This window comes from Symphalangus syndactylus, chromosome 17 (assembly GCF_028878055.3).
Source record: "Symphalangus syndactylus isolate Jambi chromosome 17, NHGRI_mSymSyn1-v2.1_pri, whole genome shotgun sequence".
Classification (NCBI taxonomy): domain Eukaryota; kingdom Metazoa; phylum Chordata; class Mammalia; order Primates; family Hylobatidae; genus Symphalangus; species Symphalangus syndactylus.
This window is the reverse complement of record NC_072439.2, coordinates 22,030,132-22,048,569: the sequence shown is the minus strand read 5'-3', so window position 1 is coordinate 22,048,569 and position 18,438 is coordinate 22,030,132. Positions and strand designations below refer to the sequence as shown.

At 41.1% G+C, this 18,438-nt stretch overlaps 1 protein-coding gene across 1 annotated transcript in view; it reads right to left on the bottom strand.

Annotated features, from left to right (window-relative positions):
* Positions 1 to 16,880, bottom strand: part of ZNF780A (zinc finger protein 780A) — a 41,699-nt gene extending 24,819 nt beyond the window's left edge. The window contains exon 1 of the mRNA XM_063621114.1: positions 16,740 to 16,880. The gene's annotated coding sequence lies outside the window, so the exon portion shown is untranslated. The remainder of the gene's footprint in view (positions 1 to 16,739) is intronic.
* Between the last annotated feature and the right edge of the window lie 1,558 nt (positions 16,881 to 18,438).

Here is an 18,438-nt window from a genome sequence, read left to right as displayed (position 1 = left end):
AAGATGTCAAATCAACAACCTAACTGTACAACTTTAGGAATTAAAATATGAAAAATAGCAAAAAGATAATAATAATAAGAAGAAAAGACAAGAAAGGAAGGAAATAAAATAAGAGTGGAGTTAAATAGAGAATAGAAAAATAACACAGAAAAATTACAAAATTAAAAATGGTTCTTTGAAAAGATCAAAAGAAGTGGCAAAATCTTAGCTGGATTGACTGAGAAAAAAATAGTAAAGACTCAAATTACTAAAGTCAGAGGTGAAAGTGGAGACATTCCTAACCTTACAGAAATGAAAATAATTATAGAAGAATATTATAAACAATTGTATGCCAACAAAATAAACTAAATGGAAAGAAACAATTCTTTTTTTGGAATATTTATTTACTATTATACTTTAGGTTCTGGGATACATGTGCAGAATGTGCAGGTTTGTTACATAGGTATACATGTGCCACGGTGGTTTGCTGCACCTATCAACCTGTCGTCTACATTAGGTATTTCTCCTAATGCTATCCCTCCTCTAGTCCCCCACCCCCGACAGGCCCCAGTGTGTGATGAGGAACAATTCTTTACACAAATTGTCACTGGTTCAAGAAGAAATAGAAAATCTTAATAGGAGTGATATCAGCAAGATTGGAGAATGGGACTTTCCAGCACTTAGCCCTCACATCAATTTAAACATCTGTTTACTCATGAACAAACTTTCACAAGAGCTAAAGTATCCAAGTAAGAGAATAGAGCACCTTGCTGTAGCACAGAAACAGGAAAAGATATATTAAAAAGGCTAAGAAGGACAGTTTTGCATTACCCAGTCCATCACTCTCCCAAGCCCAGAAATTATAGTGTGGTGAGAGATATCCTCCATGTTGGAGGATGAATAAAGTGAACACCAACTTTGCTGTGGACCCTGGCAGCAGGACTACTCCACTGAAACCCAATGACCAGCTGGCCCCCTTGACCCAAACTCCAAGTTGGCAGCCTCAGCTCCAGGCACAAAGCTGGCACCCATAGACTCAAGCTCCAGGATAACCCCCATGGATACAGGCTGTCAGCCTACCCAGACCCCGTGGCTCCAGTCTCTAAGCTGGCTCCCATGGTCCTACACTCCAACAAACCCAGGGTTCAAAACCACTCCACCACATCCAATATCCAGACCTGGCCCAGGAGACCCCAGTGCCAGGCCAGCTCCTAGAGACCAAAGCTTTAGAACCACACCTAAAAACACAGGCTCCAGGCTGGCCTCTGTATCCCTAGGACAGCACCCACAGCCTCAAGCTTCAGACTGACCTCTGTGGACTCCAGACCCAACTGTGCCCCAGACCAGACCCAAGCTCCAGGCTGGTTCTTGTGACCCTATGCTCCAGTGGACCCAAGCAGATCCTGGAAGCAGGCTGACCCTTATGAGCTCAGGACCAAGGCATATTATGAGCCTATGTCCAGACCACCCCAGCACCAGGTCAACCTCTGTGGACCCAGACTTCAGGCTGGTTCCCATGGACACTGTCCTCAGGCCTATCCACTTGTTGACCCTGGCACCAGACCAGCATGTCTGATAACTTCAGCAGTAATCCCCCCCACAAACTTCTCTATAGAGCTCACCCAGTATCTCTGATGAAGGGCTTTCACTACCAAAGCTAGTCTGTAAAGACTAGAAGGGATCCCTACTTCTTCAAATGTTCAACACCAAAGCAAGTTCACAAAGATCATGAATAATTAAGAAAAAATGACACCAACACAAATCAAAATAAACCATCAGTAACCAACTCTAAAGAAATGAACATCTACAAAATGCCTGGCAAAAAATTCAAAATGACAGTTTTAAAGAAACTCAGTGAGCAAACAAGAGAATACAGATAAACACTAAACAAAATCAGGAAAATGATATAGGAACAAAATTAGAAGCTCAAAAAAGAGATAGAAAACATAGAAAATTTTTGCAAACAAAAATTCTGGAACTAAAGAACACAGTAACAGATTGAAAAATTCCATAGAATGCCTGAACAGCAGACTCAATCAAGCAGAATAATTAATGAGCTTGAAGACAGGTCATTTAAAAGTTAAAAGACAGGCCAGGTGCAGTGGCTCACACCTGCAATTCCAAAACTTTGAGAGGCCAATGTGGGAGAATTGCTTGAGGCCAGGAGTTGAGACCAGCATGGGCAACATAGTGACACCTTAATTCTACAAAACAAAACAAAATTTTTTAATTTAAAAAAATTTAGCTGGGCATGGTGGTGCAGAGCTGTAGTCCTAACTACTCAGGAGGCTGAGGCAGGAGGATAACTTGAGCCCAGGAGTTTGAGGCTGCGATGAGCTATGCTCGTGTCAGTGTACCTTAGCCTGGGTGACAATGAGACTCTGTCCCAAACAAAACAAAACAAAAAAAGCTAAAAGGATTAAAAATGACTATAACTACAATTTGTATATGGGTACATGATATATATAAGATACAAATTATACTTTGGGAGGCTGAGTCGGGCAGATCACTTGAGGTCAAGAGTTCAAGACCAGCCTGGCCAACATGGTAAAATCCCTTCTCTACTAAAAATACAAAAATTAATTGGACGTGGTGGTATTTGCCTATAGTCCCAGCTACTCAGGAGGCTGAGGCAGGAGAATCACTTGAACCCTGGAGGCAGAGGTTGCAGTGAGCTGAGATCATGCCACTGCACTCCAGTCTGGGTGACAGAGTGAGACTCTGTCTCAAAAAAAAAAAAAGGTACAAATTATGACATCAATAATGTAAAATATGGGGAGAGAAGAAAGAGTGTAGAATTTTTTTTTTTTTTTAGACAAAGTCTCGCTCTGACGCCCAGGCTGGAGTGCAGTGGTGCAATCTCGGCTCACTGCAAGCTCCACCTCCTGGGTTCATGCCATTCTCCTGCCTCAGCCTCCCAAGTAGCTGGGACCACAGGTGCCCACCATCACGCCCAGATAATTTTTTATATTTTTAGTAGAGACAGGGTTTCACTGCATTAGCCAGGATGGTCTCGATCTCCCGACCTCAGGTGATCCATCCGCCTCAGCCTCCCAAAGTGCTGGGATTACATGCGTGAGCCAGTGCTCCCAGCCAAATAGTGTAGAATTTTTGTATGCAGTTGAAGTTAAATTGTTATCAGCTTAAAATAGGCTACTACAATTATAAGATGTTTTAGGTAATCCTTATAGTAACTACAAAGAAAAAGACCTACAATAAATACCAAAAAAGACAAAGAGAAAGGAATCAAAGCATATCACTACAAAATATCATCAAATAACAAAGGAAAACAGCAAGGGAGAAAAATGGAACAAAGGAACTACAAAATAGAAAACAATTAACAAATGGCAGTAGTAATGAATAATTACTTCAAATGTAAATGGATTAAATTTGCCAATCAAAACACATACAGTGGTTGAATGGATTAAAAAAAAACAAGATCCAATAATATTCTGCCTGCAACAGACTCAGTTGTAAGGACACACATAGGCTGAAAGTGAAGAACTGGAAAAGATATTTCACAGAAATGGTAACCAGAAGACACCAGTGGTTGATGGGTGCAGTGGTATATTCCTGTAGTCCCAGCTACTCAGGAGTCTGATGTGGGAGGATTGCTTGAGCTCAGGAGTTCAAGGTCAGCCTGGGCAACATAGCAACACCCATGTCTATTAATATTTTTTAATTGAAATTGAAAAAAACAGAGAACGGCCGGGTGCGGTGGCTCACGCTTGTAATCCCAGCACTTTGGGAGGCCGAGGCGGGCGGATCACGAGGTCAGGAGATCGAGACCATCCTTGCTAACATGGTGAAACCCCGTCTCTACTAAAAGTACAAAAAAATTAGCTGGGCGTGGTGGCGGACGCCTGTAGTCCCAGCTACTCGGAGAGGCTGAGGCAGGAGAATGGTGTGAACCCGGGAGGCAGAGCTTGCAGCGAGCCAAGATCGCGCCACTGCGCTCCAGCCTGGGTGAGAGAGCGAGACTCTGTCTCAAAAAAACAGAGAACAAGGGCAGCTATGCCTATATGAGACTAAATAAACTTTAAGTAAAAAAACTGTCACAAGACATAAAGAAACATTATTGTATAGTTATAAAGGGGTCAATTCAATAAGAAGATATAATAATTATAAATATATATGTGCCCAACAATGGAGCACCCAAATATATGAAGCAAATGTTAACAGAACCGAAAAGGGAAAGAGATAACAATACAATAATAGTAGAGGATTTCAATACGCTACTTTCAACCATTGATAGATAAAACAGACAGAAAATCAATAAGAAAATAGTGGACTTTAACAACAGTAGACACCAAATTAGACATAATAAACACATATGGAACATTTCACCTAACAGCAGCAGAATACATATTCTTCTCAAGTGCACATGGAACATTCTTTGGAATAGGTCACACGTTAGGTCACAAAACAAGTCTAAAAAAATTTAAGAAGATTGAAATCATGTCAAGTATCTTTTCCAACAACACTGAAATAAAACTAGAAATTAACAACAGAAGGAAAATTGGAAAATGTACAAATATGTGGAAACTCATACACTACTGAACAACCAATGGGTCAAAGAAGAAACCAAAAGGGAAATCAGAATATATATTGAGATGGCCAGGCACGGTGGCTCATGCCTGTAATCCCAGCACTTTGGGAGGCCAAGGTGGCTGGATCACTTGAGGCCAGGAGTTTGAAACTAGCCTGGCCAACATGGTGAAACCTCATCTCTACTAAAAATACAAAAATTTGCCGGACGTGGTGTTGCATGCCTATAGTCCCACCTACTTGGGAGGCTGAGGCACGAGAATCACTTGAACCCAGGAGGAGGATGTTGCAATGAGCCAAGATCATGCCACTGCACCACTACACTCCAGCCTAGGTGACAGAGCAAGACGCTGTCTCAAAAACAAACAAACAAACAACAACAACAACAAAAATATATATATGTGTGTGTGTATATATATATATATATATATATAGAGAGAGAGAGAGAGAGAGGGGTGGGGGGAGGGAGAGAGAAATACAAATGGAAACACAGCATACCAAAAGTTATTGGATGCAGCAAAAGTGCTTATGAGAGGGAAGTTTATAGTATAAATGCTTACATTTTAAAAAAAGAAAAAATATCACAAATAAGTAACCTAACAATGTACCTCAAGGCCTATGGGGAGAAAAAAAAAAAAACAAAAAAAATACCAGACCTAAAATTAGCATAAAGAAGGAAACATTAAAGATCAGAGCAGAAATAAGTGAAATCATGACCACAAAAAGGTTAATAAAATTAAGAGTTGGGTTTTCTGTAAGTCAAAATCGACAAATCTTTAGCTAGACTAAGGAGAAAAACAGAGAAAACTCAAAAAAATAAAATCACAAATAAAAGAGTAGACATTATAAGAAATGCCACCAACAAAAGGATTAGAAGACACAACTATGAACAATTATATGCTAACAAACTGGCTAACAGAAAAAATAGATAAATTTCTAGAAACATATAATCTGCCACGACCGAATAATGAAGAAATAGAGCCTGAATAGACTAATAACAAGTATGGAGATCAAATCAGCAATCAAACACCTACAAACAAAGGGAATCCCAGGACCAGATGGCTTCACAGCTGAATCCATCAAACATTTAAAAAAGAATTAACATGAATTATTCTCAAACTCTTCCAAAAAATTAAAGGGAAAGGAATGCTTCAAAACTCACCTAATGAGTTTAGCACTGCCCTAATACCTGATACTCCCATCACAAGAAGCTGGAGAAAGAACAAATCAAGTCAAAGAATGTATAAAAGGAAATACCACATATAAGAGCAGATGTCAGTAAAATATAAAACAAATATACAATAGATAATGCAATATCAGAATTTGGTTCTTTTAAAATATATATATAATTTAAAAACCTCTAGCAAAATGTATGAGAAAGAGAGGAGTGGAAGAGGGAGAGAGGAAAAGGAAGGAAGGAAGAAAGGGAGGGAGAGAGGGAGGGATAGAAGAAATTACTAATATCAGAAAGGATAAATGAGGTCTGAATACAGACTCTGTAGACATTATAAAAGAGAATAAGATAAAACAATAAATAACTTTTTGACATTTGACAATTTAGTTAAATGTCTAATTTTCTTGAGGAATAAAACTTGTAAAAATTGACATGAGAAGAAATAGAAATTCTGAATTATCCTTAATCTATTAAAAAAAATAGTTCTAGTATTTTTTAATTCTCCCAAAAGAAAATTCCATGTCTAAATTGCTTCACTAATGAATCCTTCTAAACATTTAAGAAATATCATCCACCTTAGACAAACTCATCCAAAGAATAGAAAAAAATGGAAACATTTCCCAACTCATTCTAAAAGTCCAGTCATTCTGATATTAAAACCTGACAAGGATATTTAAATTTGTATCTCATAAACATAAATACAAAAATCTTTGCCAAAATACTAGCAAATCAAGAAAAATACAAAAAGTATAATATATCACAACCAAGTAGGGTTTATTTAAGAAATGCAAGGGTAGAGTAACATTAGAAATAAATCAGTATAAGTCTACTATATTAGCAGAAAATACAATCATCTTGGTAGACTCAGAAAAACCAGTTGATAAAAGTCAGCACTTAAAACACAGCAAACTAAGAACAAAAAAAGCTTCCTTATTTTTATAAATATCATCTAATATGATTTGCTAAAGAACTTTAAAAAGAACTTTAGCAAATCATAAGATTTTTAAAAATGATTTAAAAGTTCATTTTAATCATAAGATTTACAAAGAACTTTAGCAAATCATAATTAATGATGAATTATAATTAATAGTGAAAAATTGAAAGCTCTTCTTCTGAGATCAGAATTAAGCAAGGATACCCATTCTCACCACCTTATTTGAGGCTCCATTCAATGCATTAAAGCAAAACATATGAATAAAAGGCATATCAATGGAATGAAAATAGACAACCTGTTGTTACTCACAGATGACATCATGGTAAAAATAGAAAATAAAAGTGAATCTACAGCAATGTATTATATAATTTAGCAATGTCACTGGATTTAAATATAAAGTACAACTACAAAAAAGAAATATTATTTCTATGTAATTTTTAAATACTACCAACAAAGAAATATAAAATGAAAATTTTAAAGTGGTGCCATTTAAAATGTCAAGTGTCTAGAAAAAAATCTAATAAATGGTATAGAAAACTTCTACACTAGCCCAGCCCAGTGGCTCATGCCTGTAACCCTAGAACTTCGAGAGGCTGAGGAGGGAGGCTTGCTTGAGGACAGGGGTTCAAGACCAGTTTGGGTAACATAGTGAGACCCATGTCTCTACAAAAAATATTTAGCTGGGCATGATGGTGTGCCCCTGTAGTCCCAGCTACTCAGGAGGCTAAATTGGGAGGATCACTTGGGCCCAGGAGGTCAGGCTTCAGTGAACCATCATCACGCCACTGTACTCCAGCCTAGGTGACAGAGTGTGACCCTGTCTCAAAAAAAAAGACTTTGGGAGGCTGAGATGGGAGGATCACTTGAGCCCAGGATTCTAGACCAGCCTCAGCAACATGGTGAAACCCCAAAAAGTTTATAAAAATTAGCCAGGCATGATGGCACACACCTGTAGCCTGGGAGATCGAGACTGCAGTGAGCCGTGCCACTGCACTCTAGCCTGAGCAGCACAGCAAGACCTTGTCTCAAAACAAAAACAAAACACAAATTGTTCCTGGAAAAAAATTAAATAAGACCTAAATCAGCAAGGGATACACTGTTTATAGATTGAAATACTCAATTTGGCTGGATGCTGTGGCTCACACCTGTAATCCCAGCATTTTGGGAGGCCAAGGTGGGTGGATCATCTGAGGTCAAGAGTTCGAGACCAATCTGGCCAACATGATGAAACCATGTCTCTACTAAAAATACAAAAATTAGATGGGCATTGTGGCAGCCACTTGTAATCCTAGCTACTCAGGAGGCTGAGGAATCGCTTGAACCCAAGAGGTGGAGGTTGCAGTGAGCTGAGATTGTGCCACTGCACTCCAGCCTGGGCAAATCAAAAAAAAAAAAAAAAAAAAAAGATTGAAATACTCAATTTTTAAAAAATATCAATCCTTCCAAATAGATATATACATTAAATGCAACCCCAGTGAAAATTCCAGCAGGACTGTTTGTGAAAATGTATAGGCTGATTCCAAAATGGAAATGGAAAGATCAGAGAATGAAGAAAAGTTCATTGAAGAGAAACTGAAGAAAAGAACAGAGCTGGAGGGCTTACTTAAAAGCCTTTATAATTAAGAGAATGTGGCAATGGCACAGAGATAGACAGACCAATGGGAAAGAGTAGAGATTACAAAACTGAGGTAAAGACAAAACTGTATTCTCAAAAAATTTGTGCATAAGTGTCCCAAAGACATACAGAAAAACAGTGCTGTTATGACAGCACTGTCCTTACAGCCAAATCTGGAAACAAGTCTAGTGAACATGTACTTTAGAAGGATTAAATTGTCTCATACTTATACAGTGGAAAAATATAGTGATATGAAAATAAAAACTGGCTGGGCATGGTGGCTCATGCATGTAATCCCAGCACTTTGGAAGGCTGAGGCGGGCAGATCATCTAAGGTTAGGAATTCGAGATCAGCCTGGCCAACATAGTGAAACCCCATCTCTACTAAAAGTATCAAAATTAGCTGGGCATGATGGCGAATGCCTGTAGTCCCAGTTACTCGGGAGTCTGAGGCAGGAGAATCACTTGAACCTGGGAGGCAGAGGTTGAAGTGAGGTGAGATTGCACCACTGCACTCCAAGCTAGGCAAAAGAGCAAAGCTCTGTCTGAAAATAAATAAATAAAAAGAAAGAAACTAAAAATTTCAACTACATGCAATAGTATGTATGAGTTTCAGAACATAATGTTGAGCCATAGAATCAGGCACAATGAGTATATGTACTGTGTGATTCCATTTATACAAAGCTCAAACACAATGAAACTAATCTACAGTTTTAGAGATTTTGATAGTGGTAACCTATCTACTGCAGTTTCCCTTACATAGCAAGAGGGATGTTGCACATATGAAGCTAAGGATTTCTTTTTTTTTTTGAGACAAAGTCTTGCTTTGTCACCCGGGCTGAAGTGCAGTGATGGTATCATCCTGGTTGACTGCAGCCTTGAACTCCCGGGCTCAGCAATTTGCCCACCTTGGCCTCCCAAAGTGCTGGGACTACAGGCATGAGCCACTGGACTGGCCGAAATTAAGGATCTTGAGATGGAGAGATTATCCCGAATTATCCAGTGTGCCCAATCTAATCACCGGGTCCTTATAAGAGAGAGAAGACGTAAGGACAAGGCAGAGGTCAAAGAGGAGAGAAGACGCCACACTGCCGGCTGTGAAGGTTTTACTCGTAGTGACTGTGAAGCCACTGCCAGTAATAAGCAGAGGAGAAACAGGATCTGATTTGCATTTCAACAGGAGAATGACTTCGCAGGGAAGGGATGGAAGCAGAGAGTCCAGTTAGAGAACTATTGCAATATCCCAGGGAAGAGGTGATCTGTGTCCTGGCCCAGGTGTTTGCATGTGGAATACTTCACAGATAAAGCCAATGGGATTTGCTGACATATCAGACATGACATACAGAAGAGAGGAGTCTGTCAAAGATGACTCCAAAGATTTCACCCTAAGCAAAGGGAAAGATGCAGGTGCTGTTAACTGAGACGGGGAAGCCTGCGGGATAAACAGGTTTGGAACGGAAGATCAGGATCTCAGCTTTGGATACAAGTAACTTGAGAGCCCATTAAACATTCAAGTGCAGAATTCAGGGGAGAGGTTTGCAGTGCCGATAGAAGTTCGGGAGTAATGGTGGATACAGAGATACCCTGTCCAGATCCCTCTTCCAAGCAGGGTTTGCTGCTTCAGCCACTGGGAGTGCTGTCAGCAGACAACTTTCTGCTGTCAAGTCCTTCAGGACCAGCCTCAATTGCAGACAGCTGCCTTGCCCAAATGCACACCTTTCCGGGGAAATCCCCAGTAAGGAATATAAGGCCCAGCAATTTGAGCCAAACAGATAACAAGTCTAATAAGCTATTCTCTTCATCAATTTGTACAGCTAAAACAGAATACCTGAGACTGAGTAATTTACAAAGAACAGACATTTATTTTCTCATGGTTCTGGAGGCTGAGAAGTCCAAGATCAAGGCGCTAGCAGACTCAGTGTCTAATGAGGGTCTTATCTGTGCTTCCAAGATGGTGCCTCAAACACTGTGTCCTCTGGAGGGGAGGAACACTGTGGTAGAAGATGGAGGGCAAAAAAGGATAAACTCCCTTCATCAAGCCCTTTTATAACACCATTAATCCATTCATGAAGGTGGAGCCTTCATGACCTAAACACACCCCAAAAGTCCCACCTCCCAACACTGTTGGATTGGAGATTAAGGTTCCAACACACGAATTGTGGGGGACACATTGAGACCACAGCAGCTATCTATGCTGTGGAGCTCTTGCAGGGTTGACCATGGCCAAAGTTGCGCCACATCTAATTCAAATTCTCCATCTGCCCAACCCTGGCTCCCCTCTCCCTTCCACAGGCGTCAACCCCTAATAAGTCTCTTGCACCCCGAACTGCATCTTAGTGTCTGCTTCCAGAGAACTCAAATAGCAACAGCCCTCAACAGCATATAGATGGTTATGCAAAGCCTAGAAGTTGCATTTACCATATTAACAGGTTCTTAAAGTATTTCATGCCAACTTCCCAAAAAAATAGACTCTTCTCTGTCCAGTGAGCCTAACATCCTGACCTGGAGAGGCAAGAGCAGGATTTTTTAAAAGCACTTCATAGAGGCCACAGTAGGAAAGGCCAAAGATGCCCAACCTCATCAGTATTCAGAATTTTCCAATTAACACACAATGAGGCCCGGCACAGTGGCTCACACCAGTAATCCCAACACTTAGGGAGGCCAAGGTAGGAGGATCACTTGAGCCCAGGAGTTCAAGACCCACCTGGGCAACATAGCGAGACTCTGTTCTCCACAAAAAGAAGGGGAAAACCCACAATGGCATACCATTTCATACCCAGCAGACTGTCGAAAATGTAAGTCTCTCAATATCAGGTTTTAATCCATAGAATAAAATAAATATCTGCACTTCTAGTGACTCACACCTGTAATCCCAGCACTTTGGGAGGCCAAAGCGGGTGGATCACTTGAGTTCAGGAGTTTGAGACCTGCCTGGCCAACATAGTGAAACCCTGTCTGTACTAAAACAAACAAACAAAAAAATTAGCCAGGTGTGGTGTCACACACCTGTAATCCCAGCTACTCGGGAGGCTGAGGCATGAGAATCGCCTGAACCCAGGAGGCAGAGGTTACAGTGAGCAGAGATTACAACACTGCACTCCAGCCTGGGTGACAGAGTGAGACTCCATCTAAAAAATAATAAATAAATAAATCACACTTCTGCATGGATTGAAATAAATAAATAAATACATAAGGAGAAGGGATGGTTCTTTCAGTAGATTTACAATTTACAAATGTAAAAGGAGAAAGGAACATGAAAAATTACCATTAGTCAAATGTCACAGCAATAACTGCTGCAGACAAGATCCACCAATGGATGCTAAAATTTGAGGAAACAAGTTTGAGAAGAAAAAAGACTTGTATAGTCTCAAAAGATCTCCTTCAAGATAGTTTTTAATTACCAAAAGGAAGATAGTAACTTTACAGTGGAGATGTGCAGCACACAGCAATTTAAGTGACCAAGGTCAGCATCACCAGCAATAAGATACACTGACATCAGGTGCCTCCTGATATCATGCACTGAGAAGGACACAACATCATTTCTGTGGTGTTCTTGGCAAAAACTCATAACTTTATTCCAGTCACGAGAAAATGTCAGACAAGCCCAAATTGAGGAATATCCTATAAACTAACTGATCAGTACCATTCAAAAGTGTCAAAGTCAGCTGGGCATGGTGGCTCACACCTATAATCCCAAAGCTTTGAGAGGTTGAGGCAGGAGGACTGCTTGAGGCCAATAATTCAAGATCAGCATGTGCAACACAGTGAGACCCCATCCTGACAAAAATTAGCCGGGCATCATGGCATGTGGCTATAGTCCTGGAGGCTGAGGCAGGAGGATCCTCTGAGTCCAGGAGTTGAAGGTTGCAGTGAGCTATGATCACACCACTGCACTCCAGCCTGGGCAACAGAAAGAGACCTGTCTCTTAAAAAAGCAAAGTGTCAAAGTCATGAAACACAAGCAAATACAGAGGAAATTTTCCTGTCTAGAAGAGACACAACAACTGAACGCAATATGGGAGCCTGGAACAACAAAAAAAAAGGACATCGATAGAAAAAGTGTTAACATTCAAATAAGACTGGTAGTTTAGTTGATACTGTGATACCAATGTTAATTTCCTATTTTTGATCATTGTGCTATGCTAATAACAATAGGGGGAGCGAGATGAGAGATATGTGGGACCTCTCTGTACTATCTGAACTTTTCTGCAAGTCTAAAATTATCTAGCATTACAGCTTCCACCTCACTCTCTGCGTTAACTTGCTCACCGTCTGGCCCTCCCCACGGTCCCCATGACGTAGCCTAGCTTCCCCCAGAGCAAGTGGACCCAGAGGAGTATGAGTGAGCCCCCTTGGAAGGACATTCTCCAGTTCCTTTAAACCCTTCTGATGACTGGACCCCAGGCCAGTGTCTTCGAACCAGAACCACGTGGATAAGCCGCTCTCAAATACTTGACCCACAAAAAGTGTGTGAGACAATAAATGTTTACTGCTTTGACCTCCCAGATTTTCTTTTTGAAATTCAGAAAATTGTTGCTGCACATAATGACGACTAGATGGCACCAGAATTCCAAGGATAGAAGCAGGCTGCCAGCGTCATGAACTCAATTGCCTCTGAGTTTGTTTTACAAATTTATCACAATCCCAATACAGATATCATCAAGGGTGTGTGTGTGTGTGTGTGTGTGTGTGTGTTTCTTTTTTTGCCCCAGAGCTCGAAAGAAGAAGTAGCAGCCGTGGCTGCTACCAACTTAGGCAGTAGCTCTACCAAATACTTAAAACAATATAAGTGGCCAGGCGTGGTGGCTCATGCCTATAATCCCAGCACTTTGGGAGGCCGAGGCAGGTGGATCACCTGAGGTCAGGAGTTCAAGACCATCCTGGCCAACATGATGAAACCCCATCTCTACTAAAAATACAAAAATTAACTGGGCATCGTGGTGGGCACCCGTAATCCCAGCTACTCGAGAGGCTGAGGCAGGAGAATCCCTTGAACCCGGGAGGCAGAGGTTGCAGTGAGCCGAGTTCGCACCATTGCACTCCAGCCTGGCGACAAGAACAAAACTCCGTATCAAAAAAAAAATAATAATAAAAATAATATAATAACAATAAAACAATATGTGTCCTTGCCATGGTTGGGGCTAAAAAAAAAAAGTAAATAAGAACAATATTTTAAAATGTGTTACTGATGCATGAATAAGCAGACAGATCAAGAGAAGTTAGAAAATCCAAAGACAGAAGCAATTGCTGATGGAGATTCATATGATGATATAGTAATTTCTAATTCAGGAAGGGACTTTAGAAAAGGTTTTAATTTAGTAGTGTAGAAGCAACTAGATGACCACGTGAAAACAAAGAAGCTTGAATGCATTTCCCACCCCATATACCAGATTAAATCCTAAACATATCAAAGATCTAAATGAAAAAACACAGCCTCACAGATAATAAAACACTGGTGAGTTCCCTCATGACCTAGGAGGGTGTAAATTTTCCAAACTATTGCTCAAGATCCAGAAGCCATAAAAGAGAATTTTGTTAAATGACCAAACCAAAAAACAAAAACCTTTTGCATGGCCACAAAATAAGCCATACACAACCAAAAACTACAGATGACAAAATAAGAAAAATATTTACCACTTATATCACAGAAGACAAAGAGTTAAAATCCCTAAAATATAAAGTGTCTAAAAATTAAGGGAAAAAAAAACCAAGAAACCTATTGAAAGCGGGCAAGATACATAAACAGAGAGTTCACATTAAAAAATGCAAATGCCACCTAAATTTATACAAACAGCCAGACCCAGTGGCTCATCCCTGTAATCCCAGTACTTTCGAAGGGAAGATAGGGGGATTGATTGATCCCAGGAGTTTCAGACCAGCCTGAGCGAGATGACAAGACCTTGTCTCTAAATAAAATAAAATAAATTAGCTGAGTGTGGTGGCACACACCTGTGATCCCAGCTACTCGCGATGCTGAGGTGGGAGGATGGGAGGACTGCTGGAGCCCAGGAGTTCAAGGCTGCAGTGAGCTATGATTGCACTACTGCACTCCAGCCTGTGTGACCAAGACCCTGTCTCAAAAAATAAAAAATAAAATATCACACCTGTAATCCCAGCATTTTGATAGGCTGAGGCGAGCAGATCACCTGAGGTCAGGAGTTCAAGACCAGCCTGGCCAACATGGCAAAACCCCATCTCTACTAAAAATACAAAAATTAGCCAGGCATGGTGGCATGCACCTGTAATCCCAGCTACTCAGGAGGCTGAGGCAGGAGAATCGCTTGAGCCCGGGAGGCGAAGGTGGCAATGAGCCAGCCGAGATTGCGCCACTCCACTCCAGCCTGACTGGCAAAGCGAGACCCCGTCTCAAAAAATAAAAAATAAACTAAAGCTCAACCTCACTCATAATAAAAGAAACACGGTTAAAACTGCCCTGAGATCCTATTTCTCATCTAATAGATTAGCAAAAATCCAAACGTTGGACAGCACTCTCACTGGCAACGCTGTGGGGAAACAGGGACTCTTCCATTTTACTGATGGAATATAAAAAGATAAAACCTCCATGGAGGAGAATTTGGCAATATCTAGTTAATTTGCCCTTTGACTCAGCAATCCTACTTCTAGGAATTAGTCCCAAAGACACAGACAGAAATAGGAAACTTCATATGAATGTGCCTCTTCACTGGAGCCCTATGCATGATAGCAAAAAACTGGAAACTATTGCAATAGCCATGAAGAGGGTGCTGCTTAAATCAACTATGCTATATCCACAAACATAGAGCACTGTACAGCTGTGAAAATGAATAAGATATATTGATTACATATACATGTGATGTGTGTATGTACAAGTGTGTACACGCATTTTTCTTTGTTGTCGTTTTGTTTTTTTGACTGTTTTGTTTTGTTTTGTTTTGAGACAGAGTCTTGCTCTGTCGCCCAGGCTGGAGGGCAATGGTACAATCTCAGCTCACTGTAACTTGTGCCTCCCAGGATTCAAGCCATTCTCCTGCCTCAATCTCCCTAGTAGCTGGGACTACAGGCACGTACCATGACACCCAGCTAATTTTTGTATTTTTAGTAGAGATGGGGTTTCATCATTTTGACCAGGCTGGTCTCAAACTCCTGATCTCAAGTGATCCACCCACCTCAGCCTCCCAAAAGTGCTGAGATTACAGGCGTGAGCCACCGCGCCCGGCCCATGTGCACACACTTATATAGTGACCTCCAAGATGTAGTTAAGTGAAAAAACCAAGCTGCAAATTGGTATGAACAGTATGTACCTTTTGCTCAATAGAGAGGAAAATGAATACATATGTTCATTGGTTTATTTTTCCAAGGAAATGGAATGTCAAAACAATTTTTGCGATTGGGACTCAATCACCCACAAAACAATGGTTTTGGTTTTTTGTTTTCTTGAGACAGGGTCTTGTTCTGTCACCCAAGATGGAGTGCAGTGGTATGATCACAGCTCACTGCAGCCTCCACTTCCTGGGCTCAAGTGATCCTCCCACCTCAACCTCCAGAGTAGCTGGGACTGCAGACGTGTGTGACCACGCCCAGCTAATTTTTTGCTTTTTATAGAGACAGGGTCTCTTTATGTTGCCCAGGCTAAAATAATGTCTTTTTTTTTTTTTTTTTTTTTTTTTTGAGACGGAGTCTTGCTCTCTCCCCCAGGCTGGAGTGCAGTGGCGCGATCTCGGCTCACTGCAAGCTCCGCCTCCCAGGTTCACGCCATTCTCCTGCCTCAGCCTCCCGAGTAGCTGGGACTACAGGCACCCGCCACCGCGCCCGGCTAATTTTTTGTATTTTTTTAGTAGAGACGGGGTTTCACCGTGTTAGCCAGGATGGTCTCGATCTCCTGACCTCGTGATCCGCCCGCCTCGGCCTGCCAAAGTGCTGGGATTACAGGCTTGAGCCACCGCGCCCGGCCAAATAATGTCTTAAAGTAATTTAAGATATATTAATTTGACATAAATCCCTCATGGGGTATATCCTCCTGGAAAAAAAAGCACCATAAGAAAATCTTAAACTATATTTAGTCATATTACTAGTGATAATATTGATATTGATATTTTAAAATTTTATATATGCACATATATATTCAGATATGCATATATATTCACATATATATATGCACATATATGATTCACATACTTCAAAACATATGTTAATGTCACTACAATTCAAAATTCTCTTTTTTTCTTTGAGAATTCAACATTCTCTGAATAAGAAAAAAAGACATAATAATAACATTTTAGAAGTTGTAAAGGGCAAAACTAAACTATGGACACACATTTGGATAGCTAATTACTATAAAGAAACACAGAGATGATTGCTATAAAAGTCAGGCTGGTCAGGCACGGTGGCTCACACCTGTAATCTCAGCACTTTGGGAGGTCAAGGCAGGCAGATCACCTGAGGTCAGGAATTCAAGATCAGACTGGTAAACATGGCGAAACCCATCTCTACTAAAAATACCAAAAAATTACCTGAGTATGGTGGCGCACACCTGTAATCTCGCTACTGGTGAGGCTGAAGCATGAGAATCACTTGAACCCGGGATGCAGAGGTAGCAGTGAGCTGAGATCGTGACACCTCACTCCAGCCTGGGTGACACAGTGAGACTCTATCTTAAAAAAAAAAAAAAAAAAAGCTGAGGGTTAATTTTGGTAGAGAGAAGGGAGGGGCTGGGCCTGGGCGCCTGGGCTAGGGCACATGGAGAGGCTTATGAACAGCTGACAAATTCTATTTCTTGACTTAGATGTGGTTACAAGTGGCTTGCCTTAAAATAACACAATTTGTGTTTTCGCTGAATTTCAGGAACTCCTATTTTAAGAACTTCCTGGGGTTGTTTTTTTTTTAACAAAGAAATGTAGTACTTTGTTTTTCAAAAGGAAGATTTTTATTATATGAATCAATACCTAATAAATTAGAAGCAAAGCCTCTTGTAGAGAAAAAGATCCACCAATAAGGAGATCTGCATTTCTTCAGGGAAAAAAAAAAATCACCACCATCACAGAATCGAAAACGAAGGAATAATCGTACAGATTTGGGAAGCTGGGGACTTCGCCTTTGTTTTCCTTATTTTAAATTAGGAGTGCTGGCTGATGAAATCAGGGCACCCTGTGAAAAGAACTGTACCAGACATCTTGATCAGCACTATTTTGGGCCTCTGTAATGTCAAATAATTTTGAATATATTTTTGCTTTTACAACATTATGCTAGCTGTGAAACCACTTGAAATGCAGCATTTCCTGATAATTACAAAGCTCCTCAATGGGAAACTCTCTTTCTTTCTTTTTTTGAGACGGAGTCTCGCTCTGTCGCCCAGGCTGGAGTGCAGTGGCGCCCTCTCGGCTCACTGCAAGCTCCGCCTCCCGGGTTCATGCCATTCTCCTGCCTCAGCCTCTCCGAGTAGCTGGGACTACAGGCGCCCGCCACCACGCCCGGCTAATTTTTTTGTATTTTTAGTAGAGACGGGGTTTCACCGTGGTCTCGATCTCCTGACCTCGTGATCCGCCCGCCTCGGCCTCCCAAAGTGCTGGGATTACAAGCGTGAGCCACCGCGCCCGGCCAACTCTCTTTCTTTTTAATGTGTTAAGAAATAGACATGTCAAAAAGAAAAGCATTCTCTATGAAACACAAACGCTTTGGAAGTTTCTAAAGGTGCCATAAAGGTTGCAATTCTCTCTCCAGTTGCAAGATTTTTTTTTTTTTCCCAAGATGGAGTCTTGCTCTGTCACCCAGGCTAGAGTGCAGTGGCTCGATCTCGGCTCACTGCAACCTCCACCTCCCAAGTTCAAGCAATTATCCAGCCTCATCCTCCCAAGTAGCTGGGATTACAGGCACATGCCACCACGCCTGGCTAATTTTTGTATTTTTAGTAGAGACGGGGTTTCCCCATGTTTGCCATGCTGGTCTCAAACTCCTGACCTAGTGATCCACCCACCACAGCCCCCCAAAGTGCTGGGATTACAGGCATGAGCCACCAAGCCTGGCCTTTTTTTTTTTTTTTTTTTTTTAAAGACAGGGTCTAATTCTGTTGGCCAGGCTGGAGTGCAGTGGTGTGATCTCGGCTCACTGCAACCTTGAACTCCTGGGTTCAGGTGATCCTCCTGCCTTGGCCTCCCAAGGTGCTGGGATTACAGGCACCAGGTGAGCCTTCACACCCGACTCACTTACAAGATT